Here is a 6000-nt window from a genome sequence, read left to right as displayed (position 1 = left end):
TTGTTTGACACTTAGTGTTTTTGAAACAGGTTTTGACAAAGCTTGAAATTGGTTTAGTATGCAAGGGAATCTGAATATGATTACTCTTTGGTACTGCATATTTTAGTTGTTTTGCAAGTACCATTAAATTCAAACAGAACAACACAAGCAAACTAGGGATTTGTCTTCATCAAATAGGTGGAGATTGTTGACCACGAGCTTTGAGGTCTCCAAATCTATATGGATTTCTTGAAGGTTGGATGTAGCTTGTGTGTGTGTTCTGAGTAATTTTAATTTAAAAATCCACTCTTAGTTAGGATTCAAAGTTGGTTTAAATCAAATCCTTTTGAAAAAGAGTGTTTTGCAAAGAAGTGGAAAATTAACCAGTTGTTTTATCGTTTCAATCGGTTGTTTGATACTTAGTGCTTTTGAAACAGGTTTTGACAAAGCTTGAAATTGGTTGACTTGCTGTCAAGCCAATTCAATCGGTTGTTTTGACAATTCAACCGATTGTTTTTTGAAAACTCTTAACAAAATATGTTAAGTTTAGTAAATTTGTTTTAATTGATTCAAAACTGATTTGGCTCCTTATTAAATGTTTTCAACAACCTTTTGGAGTTTAAATAGTTTGTTTTACGCTCCTGGTAGAAATGATCTTAGATTAATCTTTTGAAATCAGTTCTCTCCAAGATTTAGATCAAGCTTATTGAACTTGTCTAAGAGTGGAATAGGACTGCTATGTTATCTTTTGTAATTCAATATGTATCAGGTGTGATCCTTCCTTATTCTCTTTTGATCTGTATTTCTGTAAAGAACTATGTTTCACAGAGTCAGAGTTTGTTCTAGTTTGTGGTGTGTTGTTTTGCCAAAGGAAGTGTGTGTTCTTGAGGCATTCAAGATCACTTCTTTGAGGTGTGTGTGGTTGTAATCTGTGGTTGATTACATAGTGGAATACCCATGGTTTCTGGGGACTGGATGTAGCTCTTGGTGTAAGAGTGAACTAGTATAAATGTGTTTGTGTGATTCTTTCTTTCCCTAATCTCAATTATATTTGTTTTAACTTATTTTTATAAACTGCTGATAAAAACAACCAATTGAACCGCATAAACAACCGATTGATTTTCTGGAAATCAATTAAAACAGTTTTGTAACTTGAGCATTTTTATTCCTTTGGCTTTGATTCTTCATTGGCTTTCTCCGTACCTTTAAAGTTTGCGAAAAATGTTAAAAAATAATTCATCCCCCCCCTCCTGTTTTAGGCCTACAATTCTAACACCACCTTCTTTGCTACCCACTTTAGAAGTGTAATGAGTCTTTTGGTATATAAATAATTTAAGAGTGTGTAATTTAGACAATGTGAGACTATATGCCTTTAGTAATACTCAAAATTCACAACACTAGATACATGGAACATGACCTACTAATATAAAGAAAGGGTTGTCCAAGACAATTATAGATTTATCAAACATTAAAGAACATAAAAGATGTCAAACAAAAAAATATGATTGTTTTTCTGAAGGTTAGTTTAGTCAAATTTTGTCAAAGTTTTTAGACCGTCTAAGTTTACACTAGAAGAAAAATACTGTATTTCGCCAAAAACAGATGCGTATGAACCAAAACCGACGAATAAACGTCAAATTTGCGTTGGCCAAGCAGCGGATGAAAAAGTCGTGGAAGCAAAGTGATATTTTCATCGGCCAGCACAAGCAATGGAAATTGCGTGGGCTAAGTCAACAAAAAACGCACACAAATTTCATCGGCCAGGATGATGTAAAAGTGACATAATATCGTTGACTTATGCGTGGGTCAAAGCGAAGAAAATGTATAAAAAAAAAGCATATGCATTCGTTTGCCCGACGAAGAAGAGAAAAAAATAAAAATGGCATCATATTTTGCGTTGGCCAGGGTGATGCATAACTTAAGAAATAAAAACTTGTGTGGGCTTGGCCGATGCATAAATGGTAGCAAAAAAAATTAAAAATTATTTGTGTGTACTTGGCTTATGCATTAATGGTTTAAAAAAAACATTTTATTTTTTGTTCTAGCCATTTTTACCTGTAACAGTTACAGAATAACAAATCCCCATCATTCACACCACATTCACATTAAAAAAATTATCCAAATATGTAAACAAAGTCATTTATATAATTTCATCCATCCAAATCATTCAATCTAAATATTAATACATAAAATAGAACTTAGAATTAAAATAAACCATAAAATAAAATTGTACTTTAGAAATTAACTAAAGGTACTAGAACTTAAAATGTTCGATAACACAATTACATAAAAATAATGCAATTGAAAATATAAAATGCATCCCATGAAGTAGAAATAGTAGTGATGTGATATGTAAAAACCTGTAAAAAAATACAAACAATGTGAATAACTAAAATATTTAGTATATGATAAAAATATGAAATAACTAAACTTACAGTCTGGGATGCACTTTAAAGGAGGGGTTGGTCATCATGCTCTGGATCATACTTGTGTGGAATTAACTTGTGCTAGTGGAAGCATTATCACTTTGCAACACTGAGAAAATTTTTTCCTTTATGACCTTCATTTCGTCCTCTAATTGTGCATACTTTTGACCCCACATACTAAGTTTTGTACGAAGTTGTTGACTTTTAGTCAACTGATCAGATTGTGAAGCATTATATACAAAGGGTTGAGTGAGCGAAGAGACTCCTTGGCGGAAGTTACCAACCAAGTTTGTTGTACCATACACTCGACCTCTACTCTTTCATTCGGCAGCTTCCTTTCCAGTTTGAAGCTTTGTTGCTGGATCAACTTGATGGACATCGGTGCTAGAGTCTTGAGAACTATTTACTTGAAGGGTCCTCGAGCGCTCATGATAGTTTTCTTACATAATTCATTAGGAGATGGAAATGTTATGAAATTAAAATAAAAATTTAAAAAGACTTAGAACAATAACTTACATAAGTTTCGCGGACACGAGTATCAACTCAATCACCCTTCTTGTTTATGTGGGTGGCCATAAATAGTTCATCAGATTCAATAGGACGACCATATTGACGTTCCAAATAATGTTGTACAATTATAAGCATTATATGTTGCAAATGTAAAATGAATTCCATCTAAGACAGTGATGAGTACTTACCAAATTCACTACAATATCTGAATATGATGTTCGACCTGTGGAGTGCAATGCTCCACCATAAGCTGAAACACTTTTCACTTTATTCTGAGATGATTTATCTTTTAATATTTGTGTAGTCTAATAGTTCAGAAGCTCAACCCATGCCTACTCGCCTATCCAAGTAGGTCGGACACCCTTTGCCCTGGCTTTGGTAAACATGTCACAAAGTCATTTTTTGGCTTTAGGCTCATATACCTTTTTAATCTGCCACTCATCCTGAGGTGCCCAAGTGACTCTACTCTGTTAAAAAGAAGAAAATATTTTGTTTCAGCTTTACCATTCTGATTGATTTGTATGAAATTGTATTAAAAATTAAAATTATCTTAAAGTTAGTCTACCATTTTAGTTTATCCTCCTCAGTTATGGCATCAAACAAATCAAATTAGAGACATTTATTATATGAAGATAAAAATAAATATAACTTTAGGATGACTTACCCTTTACCAAGAAGTTGGATGATGACCCTACTAGCAGGGTGCCTAAAGGGGGAGGTCGTGCTCTGAAGCAGTAGCGGCGCCATGGTCAACATGGTCAGAAAGGCCTTGCACAGAGGCAGCAATAGTCGGGACAAAGGGAGAAGATGTGGTTTGGGAAATGGGACAAGGAGTGGCCTACACAAATGTACCAGGGGTGGGATACAAAAATGTTCTAGGTGTTGAATCAAGTGTGATCAAAGGCTTTGAAGAATCCAAATCCAAGTGTTTGATGCAAGGCTGAAGTTGCTGTTGTGTTTAGGATAGGATCTAGGTAGTTTATCTGTATAATCCACTCTTTATTGAATCTAAAGCTAAAGTGTTTTTAAATCTTTTGAAATTAAAGTGTTTTTCAAACTAAGTGAAAAACAACCTGTTGTTTTGTCGAAACAACCGATTGTTTTACTCTTAGGTGTTTTTGAAAAGGTTGAAAACTGTTTTGGTTGGTTGACTTGCTGTCAAACCAAAACAATCGATTGTTTCGTGCTTTCAATCGATTGCTTGTTTGAAAATCCTAACAGAATATGTTTTGTTAGTTGAGTGTGCTTTAAATGATTTTCAACTTAATACGCTCCTGTATTAAATGCTTTGACCAATCTTTGAAAGCTTTAAATAGTTTGTTTATGTTTTATAACAAATAAGAAAAACATATTTGAGTTTTTCAGTTGTGAGAAATTGCTTTCAAGTTTTGAACATTCACTTTTCAGCTTTGATTTTCTCAAGAGAGAGTGGAATAGGATTACATTTGTATTGATTTCAGTTTATTATGTAAACAAGTGTAATTCGTTCTGAATACTTTGTACTTTCTGGTGTTGTAAGCCAAGGAGTGTTGTGTGCTCTTGAGGTTGTCAAGATCAACATTCTTGGTGTGTGTTGTGCCAAAGGAAGTGTGTTTCTTGAAGAGTTCAAGGTCACTTCTTTGGTGGTTTTGTGTGTAATCTGTATTTGATTGCTTAGTGGATTGCCCAGTGGATTCTGGGGACTGGATGTAGCTCTTGGTTTAAGAGTGAACCAGTATAAATTGTTTGTGTATCTCTTTCTTCCCTTAAACTCATTTAAATTTAGTTGTTATTGCTTTGCTGGTATAAACAACCGATTGTTTTTCTGGTGCTTTGCTGTTTTGTGCTTTATGTCTTGGCTAACTGAATTTCTAATTGAGTTTCATTCAAAGGATTTTGTTCTAGCTTAAAAAGTTTTCGAAAACCCCCTTTAAAATATTCACCCCCCCCCCCTCTCGTTTAAGGCCATATATTCTAACACTAGGGTGGGTTGCACAAATGTACCGGGGGTGGGCTAAAGTGGAAAACTCCAAGTGTGGTGGAGTGGTCTTTGTCATTGATTGAGTACACTTGTAAGAACAATCTTTGAATATTAATCGGAATTAGTTATCAAATTACACAACCTAAAATAATTTAATTCAAATTATGTACAATTAAAATTACTTAAGAAATGGTTTGACCTCATCGCAATTGATGAGGACTTGAACATGGGTAGAACGATGTTCTTTATCACTGAACAATAGTCTTTGTTAGAACCACTTGGGCATCCACATTTATTCAAAACCGACAATATGGATGTGTCTTCCTCATTTGTAAATGTTTGAGGATCATTTCTCAAACTTTTATTTGACAACAAGCTGACACATTTGAAATAATGAGAGCAAAAATATGTTATCTCTTGATGTAGGTAGAATGCATGTATTAATCCTTCTACTTATGAGTACCCATTGATTTCTTTGCATCTCTCATCATCTTAAACAAAAACAGTAGTTATTATAAGTTGCACACCTTCTTAAACATTAAAATAATTAACATAATTCTTACCTTTCAAAGGGATACATCCAACGATACTTAACAGGACCACCAAGTATTGCTTCCACAGGAAGATGAATGACAAGGTGTTCTATTGAATCAAAGAAAGTTGTTGGTGGAAATATTCGTTCTAACTTACATAAGATGCTTGGTATGTTTTCTTCCATTCTGACAAGATCATTCATCCTTAATGTATTAGAACATAAGTATTTAAAGAATCAACTTAAGTCATCAAGGGCACTCCATACAAATTTTGGCAATGACGGAAAACATATTAGGAGTAACCACTCCATGAAAACGTGTCAATCATGACTTTTCATGCCATGCATACTTCCCTTGTCTTGGTTTCCACACCTTGCAATGTTAGAGGCATAACCCTTTGGCATCTTCAACTCGGTAATCCGTTTGTAAATTGACTTAGCATCTTTCTTTGAGAATGTGTAGTTGGCATTTGGCTTTACAAACTTTCCATTTTGTAATTAAATCAACTCCAAGCCTCCACAGACACACAATTCAACAACATCCATTCTCGCCTTTTGATTGTCCTTCGTTTTATTCTTAGCGTCCATTACAG

The sequence above is a fragment of the Phaseolus vulgaris genome, chromosome 8 (genome assembly GCF_051622355.1).
Source record: "Phaseolus vulgaris cultivar YP4 chromosome 8, ASM5162235v1, whole genome shotgun sequence".
Lineage (NCBI taxonomy): Eukaryota > Viridiplantae > Streptophyta > Magnoliopsida > Fabales > Fabaceae > Phaseolus > Phaseolus vulgaris.
This window is presented reverse-complemented; position numbering follows the sequence as displayed.